This window comes from Mus musculus, chromosome 7, assembly GCF_000001635.26.
Source record: "Mus musculus strain C57BL/6J chromosome 7, GRCm38.p6 C57BL/6J".
NCBI lineage: Eukaryota > Metazoa > Chordata > Mammalia > Rodentia > Muridae > Mus > Mus musculus.
The window spans coordinates 3784739-3799797 of record NC_000073.6 but is presented as its reverse complement, the minus strand read 5'-3'; the positions used below and the strand labels follow the sequence as shown (position 1 = coordinate 3799797).

General features: G+C 44.6%; 1 pseudogene; it reads left to right on the top strand.

The window, feature by feature from the left end:
• Window positions 203-13538, top strand: Gm15925 (predicted gene 15925; annotated as a pseudogene).

Below are 15059 nucleotides of genomic sequence, written 5' to 3'. Positions count from 1 at the left end.
TGAGCCTCTGGATCCCAGTGCTGACAGGTGAGTGTGTCTGCAGCTGACCTGAAATGCTCTTTTCTTCAGATCCAGGATCTTCAGTTCCTGGGCTGTAATGGTGGAAAACACCTACTGTGTGTGAGTCCTGTGGGTGGCGGGAAGGTCATGGGGTTAAGGACTGCAATCTGAGTGTGTTTGTCCTGAGTCCTAGTTGCTCTGTTACTTGCAGGGTCCCTCCCTAAGCCTATCCTCAGAGTACAGCCAGATTCTGTGGTCTCCCAGTGGACTAAGGTGACCTTCTTGTGTGAAGAGACAATTGGAGCCAATGAGTACCACCTCTATAAAGATGGAAAGCTATATAAAACCGTAACAAAGAACTAACAGAAGCCAGCAAACAAGGCTGAATTCTCATTCTCAAATGTAGACCTGAGTAATGCAGGTCAATATGAATGTTCCTACAGCACCCAGTATAAATCATCAGGCTACAGTGACCTCCTGGAGCTGGTGGTGACAGGTGAGAGACACACAGGATCCTAGGCCTCAGGTTATAACTGTCCAGACTTGGCTCTGTTAACAGGAATGCCCACCCTCACTGTGGGAACCTCAGAGCCAAGGAGAACAATGAGGCTTGGGGATATTTAACTGACTCCTCCTTCTCTCCAGGACACTACTGGACACCCAGCCTTTCAGCCCAGGCCAGCCCTGTGGTAACTTCAGGAGGGTATGTCACCCTCCAGTGTGAGTCCTGGTACAACTATAACAGGTTCATTTTGACTGTAGAAGGACGACAGAAGCTCTCATGGAGACAAGACTCACAGTATAACTACTCTACAAGGAAGTACCACGCCCTGTTCTCTGTGGGCCCTGTGACCCCCAACCAGAGATGGATATGCAGATGCTACAGTTATGACAGGAATAGACCATACGTGTGGTCACCTCCAAGTGAATCCGTGGAGTTCCTGGTCTCAGGTGAGGAACCTCAGCCTTCCATAGAATGACATTGAAATCATACAGGTTTCAGAGACCACTTGATGTGTGGTGTATGTGGGGATCCAGGGCTCTTTTGAACTTTGACACAGAGCACAGGAATCAGTGAGTCCAAGACTCACAGTGACAGCCAAGCCCAGAGTGCCCATTAGGGAGATGATGCTTTATGAGGGCTTCGGTTACTCTGGATCAGCTGTAGCACCATCCACCAGAGCTCAGAGATTGTGGAAAACAGAGAGAGGAAGGATGATGGTAGCTAGAGAGGTTGAGGACACCCGGAGGACACGCCCTGGAGAGCACAGAATCAACTAAGCAGGAATCTTGAGGGCTCACAGAGCCTGCATGGGTTTACCCTAGGACCTCTGCATACATGCTGTAACTGCTCCAAATGATAACATTTTTTATAACCGGGTATAGTGGTCCACGCCTTTAATCCCTGCACTCAGGAGGCAGAGGCAGGCAGATTTCTGATTTTGAGGCCAGCCTGGTCTACAGAGTGAGTTCCAGGACAGCCAGGGCTATACAGAGAAACCCTGTCCCGAAAAACCAAAAACAGAAAACCATACAAAAAAAAACAAAAAACAAAAAACATTTTTTTAGTGGTAGGGGGATTTTATTTCACTGTGTAGTTCTAACTTATTTACCTGGAACTCATTCGGTAGATCAGGCTATCCTCCAAGTCAGAAATCCACCTGCCTCTGCCTCCTTTGTACGCAGATTACATGTGTTTTCCAGAAGCACCTGGCTTGCTTCAGTTTCTTATAGGACTCCTAAGAGTGGGAGTGGGGATGTCTCTGACACTTTTGCCTACACATGGGATCTTTGTGTTCCTAGTAGCTTGCCTTGTCCAATCCTCATGTGAGGGTGTGGGACTAGTGTTCTAGCATCTTTTTATGCCATGTTCAGTCGATATCACTAAAAAGCCTTCTCTTCTCTGAAATAGAGGAGCAGTGAATCTGGGAGAGAAGGGAGGTGGGGAGGACTGTGTCATATCAGGGAGGAGGGAAGAATGGGAAGTTGTCTTCTGGTGTATTGTATGGGAGAAGGATGAAAACGACAAAGGCAACATCTTCTGGTGGGACATTCTCTGGGCCACTTTCCAACACACCCATGTGCTTCACTCTGACTTCTATGTAGGTAATCTCCAAAAACCAACCATCAAGGCTGAACCAAGCTCTGTGATCACCTCCGAAAGAGCAATGACCATCTGGTGTCAGGGGAACCTGGATGCAGAAGTGTATTTTCTGCATAATGAGGGAAGCCAAAAACCACAAATCACACAGACCCTACAGCAGCCTGGGAACAAGGGCAAGTTCTTCATCCCTTCTGTGACACAACAACATGCAGGGCAATATCGCTGTTATTGTTATGGCTCAGCTGGTTGGTCACAGCCCAGTGACACCCTGGAGCTGGTGGTGACAGGTGAGGGGACAGTGGATATCAACCCCAGGCTCTGCTCTCAATAGAACTCCCTTCCCACAGAGTATCCCAAGAGAACACTGGGACAGTGTGAGAACATGTAAAAGACGTCCTCCTTCTCTCCTAGGAATCTATGAATATTATAAACCCAGGTTGTCAGTACTGCCCAGCCCTGTGGTGACAGCAGGAGGAAACATGACACTCCACTGTGCCTCACACGGTGACTATGATAAATTCATTCTCACGAAGGAAGATAAGAAATTTACCAGCTCACTGGACACAGAGCATATATCTTCTAGTAGACAGTACAGAGCCCTGTTTATTATAGGACCCACAACCCCAACCCATACAGGGGCATTCAGATGTTACGGTTACTACAAGAATGCCCCACAGCTGTGGTCAGTACCTAGTGCTCTCCAACAAATACTCATCTCAGGTAAGTCCTCACTATCATTCTCCAAACATTTTCTGAGACCCTAAGCCCTTTGCCATAGGCCTGCCCCTCTGCTGAGTTGCAGGTAGAGAAACTTAAAATGGAGAGCCTGTGTTCTCGAAAACAGCCCTGATTGGGGAGAAGAGGGGACATACACAAAGGCAGGAGGGGAGGGCAAAGGTGTTTGGTAAGAACCAAACCTCAGTCTCTAGCTGTCACCTTCCCTCTAGGGCTGTCCAAGAAGCCCTCTCTGCTGACTCACCAAGGCCATATCCTGGACCCTGGAATGACCCTCACACTGCAGTGTTTCTCTGACATCAACTATGACAGATTTGCTCTGCACAAGGTGGGGAGAGCTGACATCATGCAGCACTCTAGCCAGCAGACTGACACTGGCTTCTCTGTGGCCAACTTCACACTGGGCTATGTGAGTAGCTCCACTGGAGGCCAATACAGATGCTATGGTGCACACAACCTTTCCTCTGAGTGGTCAGCCTCCAGTGACCCCCTGGACATCCTGATCACAGGTGAGGAACTCAACAGACTCAGTCAGGAACCTAGCCTCTGCTCAGGCTCTAATGGGGGGGCTGGGGAGCTTATGGCCAGCATGGATACAGGAATCCTAAGCAGGATTGATCACAAGAAGATGAGAACAGGAGTTGAGCTCAGTCAGAGAAAAGAGACAGAGGCCCAGGTTCTCAGGGTGGAGTCATGTGTGATTGGAGCTCAGAACAAGGAAGCTAGCCTCTCATCATGCCTCTTCTCTTTAGGACAGCTCCCTCTCACTCCTTCCCTCTCAGTGCAGCCTAACCACACAGTGCACTCAGGAGAGACCGTGAGCCTGCTGTGTTGGTCAATGGACTCTGTGGATACTTTCATTCTGTCCAAGGAGGGATCAGCCCAGCAACCCCTGCGACTAAAATCAAAGTCCCATGATCAGCAGTCCCAGGCAGAATTCTCCATGAGTGCTGTGACCTCCCATCTCTCAGGCACCTACAGGTGCTATGGAGCTCAAGACTCATCTTTCTACCTCTTGTCATCTGCCAGTTCCCCTGTGGAGCTCACAGTCTCAGGTGAGGTGATCCTGACATGTCAGAGTGACTTACAATTTTTTTTTCTTTCCATTTTTTATTAGGTATTTAGCTCATTTACATTTCCAATGCTATACCAAAAGTCCCCCATACCCACCCACCCCCACTCCCCTACCCGCCCACTCCCCCTTTTTGGCCCTGGCGTTCCCCTGTTCTGGGGCATATAAAGTTTGTGTGTCCAATGGGCCTCTCTTTCCAGTGATGGCCGACTAGGCCATCTTTTGATACATATGCAGCTAGAGTCAAGAGCTCCGGGATACTGGTTAGTTCATAATGTTGATCCACCTATAGGGTTGCAGATCCCTTTAGCTCCTTGGGTACTTTCTCTAGCTCCTCCATTGGGAGCCCTGTGATCCATCCTTTAGCTGACTGTGAGCATCCACTTCTGTGTTTGCTAGGCCCCGGCATAGTCTCACAAGAGACAGCTACATCTGGGTCCTTTCGATAAAATCTTGCTAGTGTATGCAATGGTGTCAGCGTTTGGATGCTGATTATGGGGTGGATCCCTGGATAAGGCAGTCTCTACATGGTCCACCCTTTAATCTCAGCTCCAAACTTTGTCTCTGTAACTCCTTCCAAGGGTGTTTTGTTCCCACTTCTAAGGAGGGGCATAGTGTCCACACTTCAGTCTTCATTTTTCTTGAGTTTCATGTGTTTAGGAAATTGTATCTTATATCTTGGGTATCCTAGGTTTTGGGCTAATATCCACTTATCAGTGAGTACATATTGTGTGAGTTCCTTTGTGAATGTGTTACCTCACTCAGGATGATGCCCTCCAGGTCCATCCATTTGGCTAGGAATTTCATAAATTCATTCTTTTTAATAGCTGAGTAGTACTCCATTGTGTAGATGTACCACATTTTCTGTATCCATTCCTCTGTTGAGGGGCATCTGGGTTCTTTCCAGCTTCTGGCTATTATAAATAATGCTGCTATGAACATAGTGGAACATGTGTCCTTCTTACCAGTTGGGGCATCTTCTGGATATATGCCCAGGAGAGGTATTGCTGGATCCTCCGGTAGTACTATGTCCAATTTTCTGAGGAACCGCCAGACTGATTTCCAGAGTGGTTGTACAAGCCTGCAATCCCACCAACAATGGAGGAGTGTTCCTCTTTCTCCACATCCTCGCCAGCATCTGCTGTCACCTGAATTTTTGATCTTAGACATTCTGATTGGTGTGAGGTGGAATCTTAGGGTTGTTTTGATTTGCATTTCCCTGATGATTAAGGATGTTGAACATTTTTTCAGGTGCTTCTCTGCCATTCGGTATTCCTCAGGTGAGAATTCTTTGTTCAGTTCTGAGCCCCATTTTTTAATGGGGTTGTTTGATTTTCTGAAGTCCACCTTCTTGAGTTCTTTATATATGTTGGATATTAGTCCCCTATCTGATTTAGGATAGGTAAAGATCCTTTCCCAATCTGTTGGTGGTCTCTTTGTCTTATTGACGGTGTCTTTTGCCTTGCAGAAACTTTGGAGTTTCATTAGGTCCCATTTGTCAATTCTCGATCTTACAGCACAAGCCATTGCTGTTCTGTTCAGGAATTTTTCCCCTGTGCCCATATCTTCAAGGCTTTTCCCCACTTTCTCCTCTATAAGTTTCAGTGTCTCTGGTTTTATGTGAAGTTCTTTGATCCATTTAGATTTGACCTTAGTACAAGGAGATAAGTATGGATCGATTCGCATTCTTCTACATGATAACAACCAGTTGTGCCAGCACCATTTGTTGAAAATGCTGTCTTTCTTCCACTGGATGGTTTTAGCTCCCTTGTCGAAGATCAAGTGACCATAGGTGTGTGGGTTCATTTCTGGGTCTTCAATTCTATTCCATTGGTCTACTTGTCTGTCTCTATACCAGTACCATGCAGTTTTTACCACAATTGCTCTGTAGTAAAGCTTTAGGTCCGGCATGGTGATTCCACCAGAGGTTCTTTTATCCTTGAGAAGAGTTTTTGCTATCCTAGGTTTTTTGTTATTCCAGATGAATTTGCAAATTGCTCCTTCTAATTCATTGAAGAATTGAGTTGGAATTTTGATGGGGATTGCATTGAATCTGTAGATTGCTTTTGGCAAGATAGCCATTTTTACAATATTGATCCTGCCAATCCATGAGCATGGGAGATCTTTCCATCTTCTGAGATCTTCTTTAATTTCTTTCTTCAGAGACTTGAAGTTTTTATCATACAGATCTTTCACTTCCTTAGTTAGAGTCACGCCGAGATATTTTATATTATTTGTGACTATTGAGAAGGGTGTTGTTTCCCTAATTTCTTTCTCAGCCTGTTTATTCTTCGTGTAGAGAAAGGCCATTGACTTGTTTGAGTTAATTTTATATCCAGCTACTTCACCGAAGCTGTTTATCAGGTTTAGGAGTTCTCTGGTGGAATTTTTAGGGTCACTTATATATACTATCATATCATCTGCAAAAAGTGATATTTTGACTTCCTCCTTTCCAATTTGTATCCCCTTGATCTCCTTTTGTTGTCGAATTGCTCTGGCTAATACTTCAAGTACTATGTTGAAAAGGTAGGGAGAAAGTGGGCAGCCTTGTCTAGTCCCTGATTTTAGTGGGATTGCTTCCAGCTTCTCTCCATTTACTTTGATGTTGGCTACTGGTTTGCTGTAGATTGCTTTTATCATGTTTAGGTATGGGCCTTGAATTCCTGATCTTTCCAGAACTTTTATCATGAATGGGTGTTGGATCTTGTCAAATGCTTTTTCTGCATCCAACGAGATGATCATGTGGTTTTTGTCTTTGAGTTTGTTTATATAGTGGATTACATTGATGGATTTTCGTATATTAAACCATCCCTGCATTCCTGGAATAAAACCTACTTGGTCAGGATGGATGATTGCTTTAATGTGATCTTGGATTCGGTTAGCGAGAATTTTATTGAGGATTTTTGCATCGATATTCATAAGAGAAATTGGTCTGAAGTTCTCTATCTTTGTTGGATCTTTCTGTGGTTTAGGTATCAGAGTAATAGTGGCTTCATAAAATGAGTTGGGTAGAGTACTTTCTACTTCTATCTTGTGAAAAAGTTTGTGCAGAACTGGAATTAGATCTTCTTTGAAGGTCTGATAGAACTCTGCACTAAACCCGTCTGGTCCTGGGCTTTTTTTGGCTGGGAGACTATTTATAACTGCTTCTATTTCTTTAGGGGATATGGGACTGTTTAGAAGGTCAACTTGATCCTGATTCAACTTTGGTACCTGGTATCTGTCCAGAAATTTGTCCATTTCGTCCAGGTTTTCCAGTTTTGTTGAGTATAGCCTTTTGTAGAAGGATCTGATGGTGTTTTGGATTTCTTCAGGATCTGTTGTTATGTCTCCCTTTTCAGTTCTGATTTTGTTAATTAGGATTTTGTCTCTGTGCCCTCTAGTGAGTCTAGCTAAGGGTTTATCTATCTTGTTGATTTTCTCAAAGAACCAACTCCTCGTTTGGTTAATTCTTTGAATAGTTCTTCTTGTTTCCCCTTGGTTGATTTCACCCCTGAGTTTGATTATTTCCTGCCGTCTACTCCTCTTGGGTGAATTTGCTTCCTTTTTTTCTAGAGCTTTTAGATGTGTTGTCAAGCTGCTAGTATGTGCTCTCTCCCGTTTCTTTATGGAGGCACTCAGAGCTATGAGTTTCCCTCTTAGAAATGCTTTCATTGTGTCCCAAAGGTTTGGGTACGTTGTGGCTTCATTTTCATTAAACTCTAAAAAGTCTTTAATTTCTTTCTTTATTCCTTCCTTGACCAAGGTATCATTGAGAAGAGTGTTGTTCAGTTTCCACGTGAGTGTTGGCTTTCTGTTATTTTTTTTGTTATTGAAGATCAGCCTTAGTGCATGGTGATCTGATAGGATACATGGGACAATTTCAATATTTTTGAATCTGTTGAGGCCTGTTTTGTGACCTATTATGTGGTCAATTTTGGAGAAGGTACCATGAGGTGCTGAGAAGAAGGTATATCCTTTTGTTTTAGGATAAAATGTTCTGTAGATATCTGTCAGATCCATTTGTTTCATCACTTCTGTTAGTTTCAGTGTGTCCCTGTTTAGTTTCTGTTTCCATGATCTGTCCATTGGTGAAAGTGGTTTGTTGAAGTCTCCCACTATTATTGTGTGAGGTGCAATGTGTGCTTTGAGCTTTACTAAAGTTTCTTTAATGAATGTGGCTGCCCTTGTATTTGGCGCATAGATATTCAGAATTGAGAGTTCCTCTTGGAGGATTTTACCTTTGATGAGAACAAAGTGCCCCTCCTTGTCTTTTTTGATGACTTTGGGTTGGAAGTCAATCTTATCAGATATTAGGATGGCTACTCCAGCTTGTTTCTTCATACCATTTGCTTGGAAAATTGTTTTCCAGCCTTTTATTCTGAGGTAGTGTCTCTTTTTCTCTGAGATGTGTCTCCTGTAAACAGCAAAATGTTGGGTCTTGTTTGTGTAGCCAGTTTGTTAGTCTATGTCTTTTTATTGGGGAGTTGAGACCATTGATGTTAAGAGATATTAAGGAAAAGTAATTGTTGCTTCCTGTTATTTTTGTTGTTAAAGTTGGCATTCTGTTCTTGTGGCTGTCTTCTTTTAGGTTTGTTGAGGGATTACCTTCTTGTTTTTTCTAGGGCATTGTTCCCGTTCTTGTATTGGTTTTTTTCTGTTATTACCCTTTGAAGGGCTGGATTCGTGGAGAGATAATGTGAGAATTTGGTTTTGTCGTGGAATACTTTGGTTTCTCCATCTATGGTAATTGAGAGTTTGGCTGGGTATAGTAGCCTGGGCTGGAATTTGTGTTCTCTTAGTGTCTGTATAACATCTGTCCAGGCTCTTCTGGCTTTCATAGTCTCTGGTGAAAAATCTGGTGTAATTCTGATAGGCTTGCCTTTGTATGTTACTTGACCTTTTTCCCTTACTGCTTTTAGTATTCTATCTTTATTTAGTGCATTTGTTGTTCTGATTATTATGTGTCGGGAGGAATTTCTTTTCTGGTCCAGTCTATTTGGAGTTCTGTAGGCTTCTTGTATGTTCATAGGTATCTCTTTCTTTATATTTGGGAAGTTTTCTTCAATAATTTTGTTGAAGATGTTTGCTGGTCCTTTGAGTTGAAAATCTTCATTCTCATCCACTCCTATTATCCGTAGGTTTGGTCTTCTCATTGTGTCCTGGATTTCCTGGATATTTTGAGTTAGGATCTTTTTGCATTTTCCATTTTCTTTGATTGTTGTGCCGATGTTCTCTATGGAATCTTCTGCACCTGAGATTCTCTCTTCCATCTCTTGTATTCTGTTGCTGATGCTCAAATCTATGGTTCCAGATTTCTTTCCTAGGGTTTCTATCTCCAGTGTTGCCTCACTTTGAGTTTTCTTTATTGTTTCTACCTCCCGTTTTAGGTCTAGTATGGTTTTGTTCATTTCCATCACCTGTTTGTATGTTTTTTCCTCTTTTTCTGTAAGGACTTCTACCTGTTTGATTGTGTTTTCCTGTTTTTCTTTAAGGACTTGTAACTCTTTAGCAGTGTTCTCCTGTATTTCTTTAAGTGATTTATTAAAGTCCTTCTTGATGTCCTCTACCATCATCATGAGATATGCTTTTAAATCTAGGTCTAGGTTTTCGGGTGTGTTGGGGTGCCCTGGACTGGGCGAAGTGGGAGTACTGGGTTCTGATGATGGTGAGTGGTCTTGGTTCCTGTTAGTAGGATTCCTACGTTTACCTTTCGCCATCTGGTAATCTCTGGAGTTAGTAGTTATAGTTGACTCTGTTTAGAGATTGTTCTTCTGGTGATTCTGTTACCGTCTCTCAGCAGACCTGGGAGACAGATTCTCTCCTCTGAGTTTCAGTGCTCAGAGCACTCTCTGCTGGCAAGCTCTCTTACAGGGAAGGTGCGCAGATATCTTGTTTTTGGACCTCCTCCTGGTCGAAGAAGAAGGCCCAAAACAGGGCCTCTCTCAGAAGCTGTGTTGCTTTGGCAGTTCCCAGAAGCTGTCAGCTTCTGTGGTGCAGACTCTCACCTGTGCAGACTAAAATCCTAAGTTCCAGGGAGTCCTGGAACCAAGATGGTGACCGCTGCTCCTGAGGCCGAGGCCGTCTCCCGAGCCAGGCGGACACCTGTCCTCTGGTCCGGATGGTGGCCGGTTGTCTGCGGCCCGCCCAGGCTGCTGCCTCAGCGGCTCTGTGCTTCTGCCCGTCCCAGAAGCTGTCCGGTTCTCTGGCGCACCCTCTAACCTGTTCAGACTAATTTCCTAAGTTCTGCTGAGTCCCGGAACCAAGATGGCGACCGCTGCTGCTGAGGCTGAGGTCGCCTCCCAAGCCAGGCGGACACCTGTCCTCTGGTCCGGATGGTGGCCGGTTATCTGCGGCCCGCCCAGGCTGCTGCCTCAGCGGCTCTGTGCTTCCGCCCGTCCCAGAAGCTGTCCGGTTCTCTGGCGCACCCTCTAACCTGTTCAGACTAATTTCCTAAGTTCTGCTGAGTCCCGGAACCAAGATGGCGACCGCTGCTGCTGAGGCTGAGGTCGCCTCCCAAGCCAGGCGGACACCTGTCCTCTGGTCCGGATGGTGGCCGGTTATCTGCGGCCCGCCCAGGCTGCTGCCTCAGCGGCTCTGTGCTTCCGCCCGTCCCAGAAGCTGTCCGGTTCTCTGGTGCACCCTCTAACCTGTTCAGACTAATTTCCTAGGTCCCGCGGAGTCCGGGAACCCAGATGGCGACCGCTGCTGCTGAGGCTGAGGTCGCCTCCCAAGCCAGGCGGACACCTGTCCTCTGGTCCGGATCGTGACTTACAATTAACACTACATCAGAGCTCTTACCGGGGTGGGATTAAGGGCACAAAAGAAATGGTTAGACATAGGGCACATTACTCAGCACATAACAGGATACCAGCAATGATCCTTCATGTAATGTTCACTCACCGGGACAAGTTAGGAGGGCATATGTAGGGGAAACAGCAGGAAGAACAGCCTCTTCTTGTTCTGTTTCCTAGGAACCATTGAATCCTCCACCTGGCCTCCCAAAAGGCCCATCCCACCAATTCATAAGTATCACACATATCTTTGTAGGAAATGTACTGCAAACACAGGCAGCCTAACAACCAGATCCTGTTAATGACACTTCTCATTTCTGAGTTATGCCAGCTTGGGAGTATCAAAGACCAGCAAATATCCCAAAAGAGAAACCAGAGGCTGGGGCTTAACTGTTGGGCTACAGAAGGTAGCATCCAAAGAGAGGCATTGAGCCTCAACTTGGATGATGAGACAGCTGGGTAAGATTGTGAGCAAAGAACCTAGAAAGTCACCTCCCCATATATCCCTAAGAAACAAACATTTCCCCTGCATAGAATCTGTCCCGGGATTACTAACAAAGACTCTGTTGGAATGAAGGCTCAGATGGGTAAAGGGGCTTATAGCCTGATAAAGCTGCAGCTGGAGATCCTACTTTGACAGTCCCTTCCATTGCTGGGCTGCTCTTTCTCTGAGTATGAATGGGAGAAGCCTGGTTCACATGTCTGTGTATTTTTGGTGATGATTGAAGCTGTTACCTCTCCTGATAGAGGAGATCCCCAGACCTGATTCTACAGTCAGTCTAGCCCACAGTCTACTGATGCATGGCAAGGGTGGGTCAAATAGCCATGGTGGGGGACTCCCGCTGCTTCAGTCTAGCTCATGGGACATAATTCTAAGATTCTCTATGAGTTCTGTGACATCCACCCTTAGGAGCATCTTCAGGTGCTATACATACCTATCTTCCAATGTGTTGTCATGCAGCAGTGACTCTGCAGTTCATGGTCAAAGGAAAGAAAAATCTAGATCTTTCTGAGATAAAGGGGTGCCTCGGTATTTTCCATTTACAATAAATATCAGCTAGCATAGGGTTTAAAGCTGCAGAGTGTCAGTCAGATGGGTATTCACCCTCATGAGGGTGGGAGGCAGCCTGAATCATTCTAGGGATGCTCCCTGCTAATGCAATCCAAAGATTTTATGTAGTTGGAAAAACCATCTTGGAGAGGCCACAGACAGATATAGGATCCTATACAGGGACTGGTTCCCATTGCCAACCTCTTCTCCTCACTCTCAAATAAACAATATTCACAGGATCCCTGTCAGACCCTCGCTCTCAGTGTAGCCATGGCCTATGGTGCCTCTGGGAGAGGTTTAATAATTACAAACCCTGTTGAAGTCTGATGAAAACAGATTCAAATCCATACCTAATCCATGTCAGACAGAATTCTCTATGATATCTAGAACATAGCAATATTCCCATTAAGGAAAACAAAACCCAAATATTACAATTGATACCTATTGCTTTGTGAAATCTGCGACCTTTATCTTGTGAGTGAAATATAGAAGAAGTGACTGTACCATTCATACTTCACTGAGCAGTGACAGCTACGAATGTCTTAATCTACGCCTTGGTACACCTGTCTGAAAAAGAGAAGGTTTGGAGATGGGACCTCCAGGGACTCTTTAACCTTGACCCTGGGATCTTCTAAAGTGATGGAGAACCGTCACCACTCTCTTCTCACAGTGGAGCACACACTGTTGTTGCAATGACTTTTGCTTCTAAAGCCAAGAAAAGTGAGAGTCATGTCAGTCAGTCTTAGGATCTATGCTTAACATGCCCTAGTCCTGGTATTGAGGGACTCTTAGGGAAAATCCCACTGGATAAACATCCACTCTCTTTTTTTGTTTGTTTGTTTTACACACACACACAGAGAGAGAGAGAGAGACAGACAGACAGACAGAGAGACAGAGAGAGAGGGAGAGACAGAGACAGAGACAAAGAGATCAGAAGTAAGGTCAGATCAAGGGAGAAATGGAAGAGTCTGAACGTGACAAGGGAACCAACACTTACTTAAAAAAACACACTGAGAATCTGATTCTGTACAACCTCTGATGGGCTCATGAGAATCACCATACTCAGAATTTTCTGGTCTCACTAGTATGTAATTGCTTTTTTATTAGCACAATGTTTGAAGAATTTAGTAAGAATAAGAGAGGGGAACCAGCTGTATAACAATAAACGTTCATCCCAGAACTCTATAAGCTTATATGGTGAAAATGATGGGCATCTCCAATGAATGAGAGTGGAACTCAGAAGAAACACTACGGCCACTTAAGTAGAGATACATCCTACTCCTCTTCTTCTACTATTCTCAGGACCAGCTGAGAACATCTGTTCATGCTAGAACATGTCCAAAACCTAGGCAGATGAATAAAGAGAATTCCATATCATAGCACAAGAAAGAGTAGAACCTTTTCCTCTCCAGGGACAGCAAGGGCCCTGGTTGGATGCTTAGTTAGGAAACTTCGACCATCCCTAACTTCTGTAACTTCTGTATCTAACTCCACAGCCACAGAGAACCAGGATCACACAATGGAGAATCTCATCAGGATGGGGATGGCAGTCCTGGTCCTCATCGTCCTTTCGATTCTAGCCACTGAGGCTTGGCGAAGCCATAGACAGACCCACCCTGTAGCTGGGAACTAATCTAAAGAGAAAAGAATGCATCTTTCAATGTTCTACACGCTGGGAAATAAAGCTGATGACCCAAAGTTTTCTGTCAAAAGGAAAAAAAAATCCTGTTGTGGTATTGTGAACTGTTGGGATAGGATGTCTAGAAAGCAAAATGTGGGGTTCAGAGTGAAGTGGAATTTTATTTTTTTTCCATTTTTTATTAGATATTTTCCTCATTTACATTTCCAATGCTATCCCAAAGGTCCCCAATACCCACCCCCACTCCCCTACCCACCCACTCCCCCTTTTTGGCCCTGGCGTTCCCCTGTACTGGGGCATATAAAGTTTGCAAGTACAATGGGCCTCTCTTCCCAGTGATGGCCGACTAGGCCATCTTTTGATACATATGCAGCTAGAGACAAGAGCTCTGGGGTACCGCTTAGTTCATATTGTTGTTCCACCTATAGGGTTGCAGTTCCCTTTAGTTCCTTGGGTGCTTTTTCTAGTTTCTCCATTGGGGGCCCTGTGGTCCATTCAATAGCTGACTGTGAGCATCCACTTCTGTGTTTGCTAGGCCCTGGCATAGTCTCACAAGAGACAGCTATATCTGGGTCCTTTCAGCAAAATCATGCTAGTGTATGCAATGGTGTCAGCGTTTGGAAGCTGATCATGAGATGGATCTCTGGATAAGGCAATCACTAGATGGTCCATCCTTTCGTCACACTTCCAAATTTTGTCTCTGTAACTCCTTCCATGGGTGTTTTGTTTCCTATTATAAGAAGGGGCAAAGTGTCCACACTTTGGTCTTCATTCTCTTGAGTTTAATGTTTTTAGCAAATTATATCTTATATCTTGGGTATCCTAAGTTTCTGGGCTAATATCCACTTATCAGTGAGTACATATTGTGAGAGTTCCTTTGTGATTGGGTTACCTCACTCAGGATGATGCCCTCGAGGTCCATCCATTTGGCTAGGAATTTCATAAATTCATTCTTTTTAATAGCTGAGTAGTACTCCATTGTGTAAATTCCTCTGTTGAGGGGCATCTGGGTTCTTTCCAGCTTCTGGCTATTATAAATAAGGCTGCTATGAACATAGTGGAGCATGTGTCCTTCTTATCGGTTGGGGCATCTTCTGGATATATGCCCAGAAGAGGTATTGCTGGATCTTCCGGTAGTACTATGTCCAATTTTCTGAGGAACCGCCAGACTGATTTCCAGAGTGGTTGTACAAGCTTGAAATCCCACCAACAATGGAGGAGTGTTCCTCTTTCTCCACATCCTCACCAGAATTTGCTGTCACCTGAAGTTTTCATCTTAGCCATTCTGACTGGTGTGAGGTGGAATCTCAGGGTTGTTTTGATTTGCATTTCCCTGATGATTAAGGATGTTGAACATTTTTTCAGGTGCTTCTCTGCCATTCGGTATTCCTCAGGTGAGAAATCGTTGTTCAGTTCTGAGCCCCATTTTTTAATGGGGTTATTTGATTTTATGGAGTCTTCCTTCTTGAGTTCTTTATATATATTGGATATTAGTCCCCTGTCCGATTTGGGATAGGGAAAGATCCTTTCCCAATCTGTTGGTGGTCTTTTTGTCTTATTGACGGTGTCTTTTGCCTTGCAGAAGCTTTGCAATTTTATGAGGACCCATTTATCGATTCTTGATCTTACAGCACAAGCCATTGCTGATCTATTCAGGAATTTTTCCCGTGTACCCATATCTTTGA